This window comes from Drosophila serrata, unplaced genomic scaffold (assembly GCF_035046125.1).
Source record: "Drosophila serrata isolate PLE 108 unplaced genomic scaffold, ASM3504612v1 contig_8, whole genome shotgun sequence".
NCBI lineage: Eukaryota > Metazoa > Arthropoda > Insecta > Diptera > Drosophilidae > Drosophila > Drosophila serrata.
In genome coordinates, this window is record NW_028256906.1 from 776,325 (window position 1) to 790,302 (window position 13,978).

At 33.7% G+C, this 13,978-nt stretch overlaps 1 protein-coding gene across 1 annotated transcript in view; it reads left to right on the top strand.

The window, feature by feature from the left end:
- Window positions 1-2,004: 2,004 nt before the first annotated feature.
- The window catches only part of LOC110184434 (uncharacterized), a 61,238-nt gene continuing 49,264 nt past the window's right edge, over window positions 2,005-13,978 (top strand). The window contains exons 1-2 of the mRNA XM_086826785.1: window positions 2,005-5,100; window positions 5,616-5,722. The gene's annotated coding sequence lies outside the window, so the exon portion shown is untranslated. The remainder of the gene's footprint in view (window positions 5,101-5,615; window positions 5,723-13,978) is intronic.

The following is a 13,978-nucleotide window of genomic DNA, read 5'->3' on the forward strand; positions in this document are numbered from 1 at the left end:
TCCCTCTCCCACTGGATGTACAGTCCGTTGTCTTTGCCAACTGCTTATGAGTCATGCTCAAGTCGCGTGCCATTCAGTTCGCGAGTTTTCGACAATCAACAAGTCTTGAAGCTTTTTTGAAAATTAATTAATACAATATTAATAATATTTGTGCAAATACCTAAATAATATATATGAATCTTATAAAATATTCTAAACAAGGATACATTTAATTAAAGCTTAAACCAAGCATAAAGAAATTAAAAATATTTTCGCCAAGTGTGCGATTACTGTCCAGCGTAAGTGTGATCCACCCAACGCCTTTTAATTGTTCCGTTTGAAGTCCAGAGCGCTTCCCACGCTTCCCCTCTGGCCCACCTACTGGCCGTCGTCCGTTATCTTTACTGTCTGCTTATGAACCATACTCAAGTTGTGTGCCATTCATTCCGCAAGTTTTCAAAAATTAACAAGTCTTTAAAAATTAATTAATACATAAATAATATAAAACATAAATAATATATATTAAAAACATATAAAATAATAAAAATACAAGGATGCATATAATTAAATCTAAATTCAAGCAGCAAGAAATTAAAAATATTTTCGCCCAGTGTCCGATTACTCTCAGGCATCAGTGTGATCCACCGAGAAGCCATTTAATTGTCCCGTTTTATGGAGTCCAGAGCGGCATCCTCGCTCCCACACTTCCACGCTCTCATTCCGGCTCTCCCTCTCCCACTGGATGTACAGTCCGTTGTCTTTGCCATCTGCTTATGAGTCATGCTCAAGTCGCGTGCCATTCATTTCGCGAGTTTTCAACAATCAACAAGTCTTGAAGCTTTTTTGAAAATTAATTAATACAATATTAATAATATTTGTGCAAATACCTAAATAATATATATGAAACTTATAAAATATTCTAAACAAGGATACATTTAATTAAAGCTTAAACCAAGCATATAGAAGTGATAAATATTTTCGCCAAGTGTGCGGTTACTCTCAAGCGTAAGTGTGATCCACCCAAACGCCTTTTAATTGTTCCGTTTGAAGTCCAGAGCGCTTCCCACGCTTCCCCTCTGGCCCACCTACTGGCTGTCGTCCGTTATCTTTACTGTCTGCTTATGAACCATACTCAAGTTGTGTGCCATTCATTCCGCAAGTTTTCAAAAATTAACAAGTCTTTAAAAATTTATTAATACATAAATAATATAAAACATAAATAATAAATATTAAAAACAAATAAAATAATACAAAATACAAGGATGCATATAATTAAATCTAAAACCAAGCAGCAAGAAATTAAAAATATTTTCGCCCAGTGTCCGATTACTCTCAGGCATCAGTGTGATCCACCGAGAAGCCATTTAATTGTCCCGTTTTATGGAGTCCAGAGCGGGATCCTCGCTCCCACACTTCCACGCTCTCATTCCGGCTCTCCCTCTCCCACTGGATGTACAGTCCGTTGTCTTTGCCATCTGCTTATGAGTCATGCTCAAGTCGCGTGCCATTCAGTTCGCGAGTTTTCGACAATCAACAAGTCTTGAAGCTTTTTTGAAAATTAATTAATACAATATTAATAATATTTGTGCAAATACCTAAATAATATATATGAATCTTATAAAATATTCTAAACAAGGATACATTTAATTAAAGCTTAAACCAAGCATAAAGAAATTAAAAATATTTTCGCCAAGTGTGCGATTACTGTCCAGCGTAAGTGTGATCCACCCAACGCCTTTTAATTGTTCCGTTTGAAGTCCAGAGCGCTTCCCACGCTTCCCCTCTGGCCCACCTACTGGCCGTCGTCCGTTATCTTTACTGTCTGCTTATGAACCATACTCAAGTTGTGTGCCATTCATTCCGCAAGTTTTCAAAAATTAACAAGTCTTTAAAAATTAATTAATACATAAATAATATAAAACATAAATAATATATATTAAAAACATATAAAATAATAAAAATACAAGGATGCATATAATTAAATCTAAATCCAAGCAGCAAGAAATTAAAAATATTTTCGCCCAGTGTCTGATTACTCTCAGGCATCAGTGTGATCCACCGAGAAGCCATTTAATTGTCCCGTTTTATGGAGTCCAGAGCGGCATCCTCGCTCCCACACTTCCACGCTCTCATTCCGGCTCTCCCTCTCCCACTGGATGTACAGTCCGTTGTCTTTGCCATCTGCTTATGAGTCATGCTCAAGTCGCGTGCCATTCAGTTCGCGAGTTTTAGACAATCAACAAGTCTTTAAGCTTTTTTGAAAATTATTTAATACAATATTAATAATATTTGTGCAAATACTTAAATAATATATATGAAACTTATAAAATATTCTAAACAAGGATACATTTAATTAAAGCTAAACCAAGCATATAGAAGTGATAAATATTTTCGCCAAGTGTGCGGTTACTCTCAAGCGTAAGTGTGATCCACCCAAACGCCTTTTAATTGTTCCGTTTGAAGTCCAGAGCGCTTCCCACGCTTCCCCTCTGGCCCACCTACTGGCCGTCGTCCGTTATCTTTACTGTCTGCTTATGAGCCATACTCAAGTTGTCTGCCATTCATTCCGCAAGTTTTCAAAAATTAACAAGTCTTTAAAAATTTATTAATACATAAATAATATAAAACATAAAAAATATATGTTAAAAACATATAAAATAATAAAAATACAAGGATGCATATAATTAAATCTAAAACCAAGCAGCAAGAAATTAAAAATATTTTCGCTCAGTGTCCGATTACTCTCAGGCATCAGTGTGATCCACCTAGAAGCCGTTTAATTGTTCCGTTTGATGAAGTCCAGAGCGGTATCCTCGCTCCCACACTTCCACGCTCTCATTCCGGCTCTCCCTCTCCCACTGGATGTACAGTCCGTTGTCTTTGCCATCTGCTTATGAGTCATGCTCAAGTCGCGTGCCATTCAGTTCGCGAGTTTTCGACAATCAACAAGTCTTTAAGCTTTTTTGAAAATTATTTAATACAATATTAATAATATTTGTGCAAATACTTAAATAATATATATGAAACTTATAAAATATTCTAAACAAGGATACATTTAATTAAAGCTTAAACCAAGCATATAGAAGTGATAAATATTTTCGCCAAGTGTGCGATTACTGTCCAGCGTAAGTGTGATCCACCCAACGCCTTTTAATTGTTCCGTTTGAAGTCCAGAGCGCTTCCCACGCTTCCCCTCTGGCCCACCTACTGGCCGTCGTCCGTTATCTTTACTGTCTGCTTATGAGCCATACTCAAGTTGTGCGCCATTCATTCCGCAAGTTTTCAAAAATTAACAAGTCTTTAAAAATTAATTAATACATAAATAATATAAAACATAAATAATATATATTAAAATTAAATAAAATAATACAAAATACAAGGATGCATATAATTAAATCTAAAACCAAGCAGCAAGAAATTAAAAATATTTTCGCCCAGTGTCCGATTACTCTCAGGCATCAGTGTGATCCACCTAGAAGCCGTTTAATTGTTCCGTTAGATGAAGTCCAGAGCGGCATCCTCGCTCCCACACTTCCACGCTCTCATTCCGACTCTCCCTCTCCCACTGGATGTACAGTCCGTTGTCTTTGCCATCTGCTTATGAGTCATGCTCAAGTCGCGTGCCATTCAGTTCGCGAGTTTTCGACAATCAACAAGTCTTGAAGCTTTTTTGAAAATTAATTAATACAATATTAATAATATTTGTGCAAATACCTAAATAATATATATGAATCTTATAAAATATTCTAAACAAGGATACATTTAATTAAAGCTTAAACCAAGCATAAAGAAATTAAAAATATTTTCGCCAAGTGGGCGATTACTGTCCAGCGTAAGTGTGATCCACCCAACGCCTTTTAATTGTTCCGTTTGAAGTCCAGAGCGCTTCCCACACTTCCCCTCTGGCCCACCTACTGGCCGTCGTCCGTTATCTTTACTGTCTGCTTATGAGCCATACTCAAGTTGTGCGCCATTCATTCCGCAAGTTTTCAAAAATTAACAAGTCTTTAAAAATTTATTAATACATAAATAATAAATATTAAAAACAAATAAAATAATACAAAATACAAGGATGCATATAATTAAATCTAAAACCAAGCAGCAAGAAATTAAAAATATTTTCGCCCAGTGTCCGATTACTCTCAGGCATCAGTGTGATCCACCTAGAAGCCGTTTAATTGTTCCGTTAGATGAAGTCCAGAGCGGCATCCTCGCTCCCACACTTCCACGCTCTCATTCCGACTCTCCCTCTCCCACTGGATGTACAGTCCGTTGTCTTTGCCATCTGCTTATGAGTCATGCTCAAGTCGCGTGCCATTCAGTTCGCGAGTTTTCGACAATCAACAAGTCTTTAAGCTTTTTTGAAAATTATTTAATACAATATTAATAATATTTGTGCAAATACTTAAATAATATATATGAAACTTATAAAATATTCTAAACAAGGATACATTTAATTAAAGCTTAAACCAAGCATAAAGAAATTAAAAATATTTTCGCCAAGTGTGCGATTACTGTCCAGCGTAAGTGTGATCCACCCAAACGCCTTTTAATTGTTCCGTTTGAAGTCCAGAGCGCTTCCCACGCTTCCCCTCTGGCCCACCTACTGGCCGTCGTCCGTTATCTTTACTGTCTGCTTAGGAGCCATGCTCAAGTTGTGCGCCGCCATTCATTCCGCAAGTTTTCAAAAATGAACAAGTCTTTAAAAATTAATAAATAATACATAAATAATATATACATAAATAATGTTTACATAAATAATATAAATTAGAGACATATATAATAATACATAATGAATAATACATAAATCATATATTAGAAACATGTAAAATAATAAAAAACAACAAGTCAACAAAACAAGTCGCGTGCCATTCATTTCGCCAGTTTTCTTTAATTAATATCTGTTCTGCGCGTCGTGCTAAACCCCGCAAGTAACTGTTTTATCTCGCGTAATAACCCGAAAGTTCTTAATGTGTTTAAATTATCTTGTGGCACCTCAAAGCCTCTTTTAAAAATGAAGAGCTTTGACTTCTATAAGATGGAAAGTTCCTTAAAGACATACCATGGCGCCATCTATACGAACGGCATTGGCTAAACTTTCACTGCCAGGAGCTTTTGCAGGTAAGTTAGCTCTCTGTAAAGGATGTTTAACAGTCCTGTTAACTGGCATAACAACTTGTTGTCCTGTCGCTGTCCTCTGCCTGTCCTGCGAAATGCGAAACTCATTCGTCAACAGACTCTCGTGCGGTTCGGTATTCAGCCTCAGCCTCAGCCAAGAAAATTCTCAGACTCAGTCACAGTCACAGTCGCAGTCGCAGTCCGGAAGTCACAGCATCAGCAGTCACTGTTTAAAGGCGCAGTCGCAGTCCCCGCGCTACGTTTTTCAAAATTATTTGGAAATTTTTTTTGCATTTTCGAAAGTGCTGCTAGAGGCTTTGAATTTTTTTTTTTGGTTTTTTGTGCAAAGCTAAGCTTAGAAATTTGAATATTTCTCGCGACAGCATATAAAGATGTTTTGGCCAAAGGTTTTCCGGAGCCAAATGTTTTGAAAAGAAATTTGAGGAAAAAACCACAGCTAAAGTGAAAGTGTGTGTGCCAAGTATTTGAATTCGAATCGCATCTGTTGTTGTTTTCAGCGGCTGTCAAAGCAAATCAGAGGAGGATTAAGAAGCAAAAGCCAACCAAAAAGGACGAAGAAGAAGAAGACAGAGAGAGAGAGAGAGTGAAAACACCGCAGTCAAAGGTGAGTGGAGTGCTTGACAAATGTAAATAAGACAAATTCCTTCAAAAACAAAAAATCCAAATAAGAAAAAGGCAACAAACTGTGTGGGTTATATTTGAACAAGAAAATCTGAATTAATTTGGGAAGTTGTGTTTTTCTGATTTAATAAATAAATTTTGGAGTTTTTTTGTGCTGCGGAATTTAAAATTTTGCAACAAAAAAATATATTTATGTTTGATTTTAGGGAATATATATTCAAAAATAATTAACAATAACAATAAAATAATCATCCACAGACATTTTTACTTTCTGTAAAGCTATAATACATTGTAGATACTTATTTTAAAATGTTTTATTAATCAAATTAATGTTGTATTTGCTTATAAGTATAAAAAATGTTTCGTTTGTTAATTTTTCGTAAGGTTTTGAAAAATTGTATAAATTCCTTTCCTATAAAGGTTTATTTAATATTAGGGGGCTTTTATAAAAATCTCCATTTACTTTCTAATTTCCCTAAAAACTTCAATTAAAAATCCTTCCCCTACTCAACAGCCTTTCGAAACCCAAAAATATGCGTAGCATCCTTTAGCAAGGAATTAAAAATTCCATACATCTACATACATACATATTTGCTCAACTTAGAAACCATTAGCAATTATAAGTTATTTTCGACTTTGCAAAATCTCAAAAGAAATATTTGAAATATCCTTGGCGTAATGTATACAATGTCTATTCGTGTATGTGCCTTCGCGCACATGTTTGCTTATTTAGCCAGCACTTTTGTTTGTCTGTCAACAAAATGGTTGACTGGAATCGAGTCGAGTCGCGTCGAGTCAAGTCGAGTTTGGTTTTCCGTCAACTTTCCAACCGTGCGGCGGTTGGTTTTTGGGGGTGTGGGTGGATGGATGGAAAATGAAGTGAATTAATTACCTCTTCGGGCTTGAATTCGTAATTAATTCGCTCTTGTTCTTCTTGTTCTTCCATCTAATTCTTATTCGACTTATAAATCATGTTGGATGAGCAAAGGAATTACAGGCAAGGGGACCAGACTCGGAGAAAGGTGTTTACAAAGGTAAAGCTCATTTTGAAGTTGTAACAAAAAAAAGTTGGGAAAAAATCAAAGCATTTGCTCAAATTTAAAATCTAGTATTTATTCATAAATAATTTACTTTAAAGTTTCTATAATTCTTGAAATTGTATGGTATTTTTCTAAAGGATTTTTTTTTTAATTGTAGAAAAATGTTTCCATAAGAATTCCTTTAAATTATATGTCTTTTACGTGGAATTACCATAATTCCATTTAACTTTTATTCCTGTTGGTGGCTGATTCTTAACTTTTTAACGAATGTAAAATAGTTTTACAACATTCCGGAACCAGAAAAGCCAAAAAACCCAAAAAACTTTCTGCTCAATTGGCACTTTGTTTGGCCATAATTTCCACGAAGGACTTAAACAGGTGGAAATGTTACCAAATAAATGAAAATGGGAAAATTATGGATATTTTCACAGAAATTTTAGTTCCCTGAGGCTTCTTCTTTTTTTATTTTTTAACTTTTGAATTAGATTTTTCAGGTTTTTCGAATGTTGTTTTAGGAACATTTAACTTAAATAAAGTTGAATTTATTTTTCTATATAACAGGCATTTTATTTGTTTTAAATAAATGCTTTTTATACAGAAAAATAATATAGTTTTTATCACCGACTTAATTTAAACAAAACCGCTTTAATTTGAAATAACAAGGATATATTAAAAGTACCTCCCTTTGATTAAAATAAGGAAAAAATATATATAAATAATTAAAAGTAGTGTTTATTTCGCTTTAGTATTTCCACATATTTCAAGAAAATTTTAGAAAATCTACAGCAAAATATTTCCAATAATTAGAAAACAATTAAAAATCATTTAAAGTGCTTAACTAAACCAGTTTTCACATTATTTCTTTTTCGCCCCTAAAAAGAGTTGCTGTCATTTGCGTTTATTTTGGTTTTGCTTCTGTTTCGGTTTTCCACATTCTTGTATTTTTATTTCTTGTTGAGGAAAAAAGGGAGGCAAATAATTTTCAAGCAATTTTACTTAATTGCCTTTTGCAGATAATAAATCATTTTCTTTGCAATTTGCGCCGACATCAAAAACCCGCACTTAAGTGGAGGTCTCCACAGAATCCAGAATCCACCTTCTCACCCCGCCTCCCATTCCGTACTTTTGGCCTTCATCTTAGCCGACTTTCACCCCCTTCCTTGTACCGCTATTACCACCCCCTTTTCGCTGCTCAATCAGACCTTAAGATGGCCTTAGTTGGTTGCTCCTTTTTTGTGTGACGTTATCTGCTTTTTGCTAATTAACTTGGCTTGTTGCCTGTTGCCACAAATACAGACAAAGACATATCCTTACACACACCGACACACACACACACACATAGCTGCACATACATATATAGAAAAAGTTGAATAAGCTACGTTTTGAATTTCTTTGGAATTTGAAAATCTCATTAAAATGTTCGCCAAGCATTGGCAAAGTCCCGGAAAAAAGGGGAGAAAATAATGAAAGAGGCCGAACCCCTTTGGGGATTGGAAAGGTTAAGAAAAATATCAATAATCAATAAGGTTTTTTTATAATTAAAGTGAGCTTTCATAATGTTATAAATAAGTAAGCAATATATTCTTTCTGACAAAAAACTGGGCAAGCATAAAGAATGGTGTGTCAAAAAGTATGCTACAAAATATGACAGCTCTTTGGAATATGACACCTCTTTACTCAAAATAATTTATTGGCCTTTTTAGACACATTTTAAATTAATTTTATAAATAAAATAAAACAAATAACAATTGATCGTTTTTAAAGCCAGGAAATTATAGGGTACATTCTTACCTGTTTTCTATAGAAAACTATTTTTTTCCTTGCTTTTAAATTTATATATATATATTTTTTGAGATAACAAAATGTAGTTGTTAACCTTTAATTTATATTTTTGTTAAATTTACTTTACAACTTTTTTTGGTTTTATAATAAAACAACATTTATTCATTCTCTATTTATAACTTATTTTCTTGGTATTTAATACACAGAGAGACATCATGTACTATATGTAAAACAGGGTTAAGTGAAGCATGGACCTTTGATATTGGTTTCTTCTCAACGAAATGCCTTCCTTTTCCGCCTGTTTATTTGAAATTTGTTTACGTTTGTCGTTTCTCCTTTACGGGGTTTTTTGTCAATTTGCATAATGATATGTGCGGAAAATGAAATCCGAAATGAGTCAGCCGTAAGAGATATATTTGTGGGTTGCCATTGAAAGGAAATTAGATTGGAAATTTATTAAGGTTGAAGCTGAGAAAATATCATAACACGAAATAAAATGAACCGCAGAAAATCAAAGTAAGGCAAATATATAAAGAAAATTAAAAGAAGTAGAAAGGAAAACCTGATTGGAAAACGGTTAAAGAAGATACAAAAATCGATTAAAAGGAACTGAATGTTAAACGAAAATGTGGCCAGAAGAAGGGAAATTGAAAAATGACGAGATTAAGACGCCAATGTGATACAAGGTGATTAAAAAGTAAGAGAAAAGCAAAGAATAACGAAGAAATAGAAAAGAAAATCGTAACAAAGTAGAGAGAGGACAAAGGAAAGAAGCTTGAAATTGGGGGAAAAAGGTGGGAAAAACATCAGTAAAATATTGTATTTAAATTAGGTGAAGACTTGGAAGAGTAAAATAGTAAAATTAATAATTAAAACTTGTTGCTTAAAGCTTGTAAATCATACTTTTTTAGGTCTACTTCAGGAATTCTAGAAACCTGGTAATATTTATAATACCTGGGATTACAAAAATACAAATTATATCTAATGAATAATAAATAATAATAATTTAATGTACAATAAATCCCCTTTTGAATTCTTAGCCTTAGAAAATTTCCCCCAATCATTTTAAAAACGCTTTACTTCACACATTATGTGTCACACTGTAGTCGAATTGAAATATGAAATTATAATTGCATTTACATACTGGTTGGGCTAACACAAAAGATTTCCCAAAACATACTCCCGGACAAAAAGTTCTCCAAAATGAGTAAAAAGCAAGAAAGGAAGTTAAATTCAAGTACCCGAAATTTATATACCCTTGCAGAGAAAAATTGTCATAGCTAAGTAAGAAATGCATTTATTTCCAATCGGAAAGCTGTTCTGTGCTAGTTTGTAATAGGTTAATTAATCTGCATACCTAAATTTCATTTTTTAAATATTTAAATTTTGATCAATTTTTTAAGATGTCAACAATGTAAAAACCTGTTAAAAAAATTTAAAAAAAATTAAAAAAAATTATTTTCTTTCCTTGACGCCTAGAAAGATTCGCCTTTTCATTCTGATCAAGAATATATATGATTTATAGGGTCGGAAAGGACTCCTTCACTACATTGTATGCTCCTGACTGAAATTATAATACCCCGCAAGGGCGATATTTCCCTCTATGACGATTTTTCTATACTCCACAGCTTTAAAAACTCATAACTATGTCAAAAATGCATTAATTTTGATTCGGAAAGCTGTTCTGTGCTAGTTTGTAATAATAATAATAATTAAACTGCATACATAAGTTTCATTTTTAAAATGTTTAAATTTTTATCAATTTTTCAAGATGTCAACAATGTAAAAACCTGTTTAAAAAATTTGGGAAAATTAAAAAACAAAATTTTCTTCCTTGATACATAAAAAGATTCGCCTGTTCATTCTGATTAAGAATATATATGATTTATAGGGTCGGAAACGACTCCTTCACTACGTTGTATGCTTCTGACTGAAATTATAATACCCTGGAAGGGTATAAAAAGAGTCACCTTACTTACCCCTTGACCCCGATCTTGGTCCTTGTTCTGGTCCTAGTCCTAGTCCCTGGTCCAATCCAAACATGTGCGATGACAACATTTTCCACACCCGAAACCAGAATGAAAAATTATAATTAAATAACAACTAGCAGGGGGGTGTGCACACAGACAGCCAGACAGACAAACGAGGTGTGAGTGGAGGGTTAAGGGCTGAGCTGGTAATTCACTTGCCTGACCAACTAAAGTTTTCCCAACCGAAAATTCTGACCAACACGTTAGCCCCCCTTGTACACGGTGAAAATTTTATATTTTTTGACATTTAATACGAATAATTTATAGTTTTAAAAGTGAGATTTAAGTCTAGAAATGATAGAAAATATATTTTAAAAGCAACATAAATAAAACATGCTCATCAATAGGACTCAGAAAAAGGCAATTTAAGATAAAAAGACTTTAAAACTCTTGATATATATTTTAAAAGTGCCTAATCCCTTTGAGTTCCCTTGAGTTTTCCGTGTAGAAAACTTGGGGGAAAAGGGGAAAAAGCCAGTCAAGATAGATAGATGGAAATGGGGTGTTAAGACTAGGAAAGGGGGAGGCGCTTCAAGGAAAAGTGGAGTAAGGCGGCGTAAAGTTAAGCAGAGACGACAACTTTTTTTCTTTTTTTTTTTTTTGCATGATAACGACAACAACACAACACTAATGGCCATGTATAGCACGATTCCTACATGTGTATGTGTGTATATCTGTGTGTACTTTCTCCCCGCCTGTGTGTGTGACAGGCGGCTGTCATTTGTAATGTGAAAAAGAGAAAGGAGCAAGGAGAAAGGGAGGCAAAAAAACAAAAAAGGGAAAACGAGGGAAAAACTATTTTCTCGACATTCGGATTCTTCATGAGCGGAAATAGGGAAAGCCCCTAATGATACATTTGTGCCAACAAAAAAACAGGGTTTTGTTTATAACAACGATTAGGTGTTAAGCTGCCACAAAAAAAATAACAAATTAATTTCATTTGAAAGAAACTTTTAACATTTTAGACAAATTTAATTCAATTTTAGATGCTTTTCAGCATATTAAAATGTTTTTTCTTTCAATTTGTTATTTAGAAATTTTAAAAGTAAAAAGTAAAAAGGGGATAAAATAAACTCACTTGATATATTTATGTTTAACATGTGAATAAACGTATATATTATATTGATGCAGTACTTAAACAAACTAATTTTAAAAATAACTAATAAGTAAATTACCTTCCTTTAATACTCTGCCAACTTACTAGGTATTGAAAATCTTAAGAAACTTCAAAAAATATAAAAAATATCTATGCCTTTGAAGAACAAATTTAATGTATTTAACCAAACTAATTATATAAATAGGTATTGCTTTAAATTTTTATCAAACCCATTAAAAGTCCTGAGAAACCTAATTAAATTGTACACAAAAAATATCTCTTTATATTTAATTTCTCTCTTTATTTAAATTAAAAATGTACAAATGCAAACACACATTTTAAAGCCCTTAACCCTTTAAAAAAATGGCAATGAAAGCGAGCCAGGTTTGGATATACCCGGCTGAATTCCATAACAAAAACAGCAAAACAACAACAAAAAAAAAATATATATATATATATCATGTCTCGAAACAATAACTCACACACACACATAAACACACAGATACACAAGAAGAAAAGCGAGTAAACAAAGCCATTGCTGAACAATTTCAAAGCTGAAAAGGAAAATGCAAGGGGAAAAAAACTGGATGGGGGGAGGGGGTTAAAACAACTGAGGGAAAGCAGCTCGGGGAAAATGCAGGAGGGGCAGATAAGAATTGTTGTTTGTCGCCGCTGCCTTTGCTGAGCGAGAACAATATTCATAAATTTTTGAAATAAATGTTTACAGACACTTTGCACGATTTCGTAGCTGTTGTTATTTTTTATACATAGTATTTTTTTTGCTGTTTTTGTTGTTGCAACAACGCACTTGATGCAGATGAGATATCCTTTTGAATGGTGGCAAAAAAAAAAAAAAATCCAGAGAAATGTGTGTGTGTGAGTGGGCGTGTCTAGCTCATCTGCATAGGATGTCGGGATAGTATGCTTACTTATTCATGCCACTTCATTTGCATCGAATGAGCCCCATATTTGCAGCCACACATTTTCCCCGCCATCAAATCGCAATCAGCTTTTCCGCCATTTGACATCAAATTAAGTCGTCAAGTTTTTCCAAACCGCCCCCCCGTCTTGACTTTGGCATTGGCAAAGGGTTGCGATTTTAATGATTTAAAACCCATTAATTTTGTTGGGGTTTAATGGACATTTTCCATTTTCCAGATTGTCATAAAATATGGCTGAAGGTTTTCATTTTTGTATTATTTTAAAAGTTTATTGCATAGCAAAGAGACAAGGGAAAATATTAAATACGACGTATTCAGAAAAGGCTCAGTTTTCTTTAAATTTCTTTTTCTATAAATTATACTTTTAAAAACTTAAATCCAAATTAAAATTAAATTTATTAGGCATGCAGACCTTAAAGAAATGTATTTTCTTAAATCTGCATAAATTTCCTACTTTTATATTTTTTAAACATCATAACATCACTTTCTCCAACCTTTTACTCAAGAATAATCTCATGGATATTGCCTTCTTTCATGAAAATAGAGACAGGATATAGAAAGTGAGCTCGGGCAGAGCTCAAAGGGAATTTTTTGTAAGAGTCCTGTCCTATCCTGTGCATATTTCATAAACATTGCACACAGGGAGCAGCACACCATCAATTAAACACTATTCACTTTACACAATATATATATAGAAGAGTATACAAAAAAAATAATATATATATATATAAATAAAGCTAGAAGCAACAGCAGGATGGGGTAATAAAATATTTACAAAAAATAAAAGTGCCGGACAGCAAAGTGAACTTGCATCGTCCGCCTTCGCTTTTCCGCTTTTCCATGTCCGCTTGTTAAACGAGCCAAAACTCTGTGAGCAAGAAAGAGACAGAGGCCGGGCAGAGAAAGAGAGGGGGAGAATCAATGTTCAAGTGGACTGAGCTGCATAAGTGCATCTGTCGAGCACTCCTTGAACATTTTGGTTTTTTTTTTTTTAGCTGATTCGTTTATGCTATTTACCCGACTTCCAAGTGCATCACTTTTTTTCTGTTATTTTGAATACCCTGTAGTAATATAGGGTAGTATAAACTTATCAAAATATATATACCAAAACAATGTTAGGTTTGTATTTTAATTTATAAATAAAGAAAAACAAGTATATATCTAAAAAAATTTAGAAATAAATTAAGAGGTACTATCACATTCTATCCACTTGTTGTTCACCCCCAAAAAATAGAAGCTGAATTAATTCGATTAGTTGAAGGAGTCCGAGGCTGCAAGAAATGCAATCCATTTGTAACCTACTTTCTTTTTTTTCTTTTTTTTTTTTGGTTAGGAAAGCCTCCTTCTTGG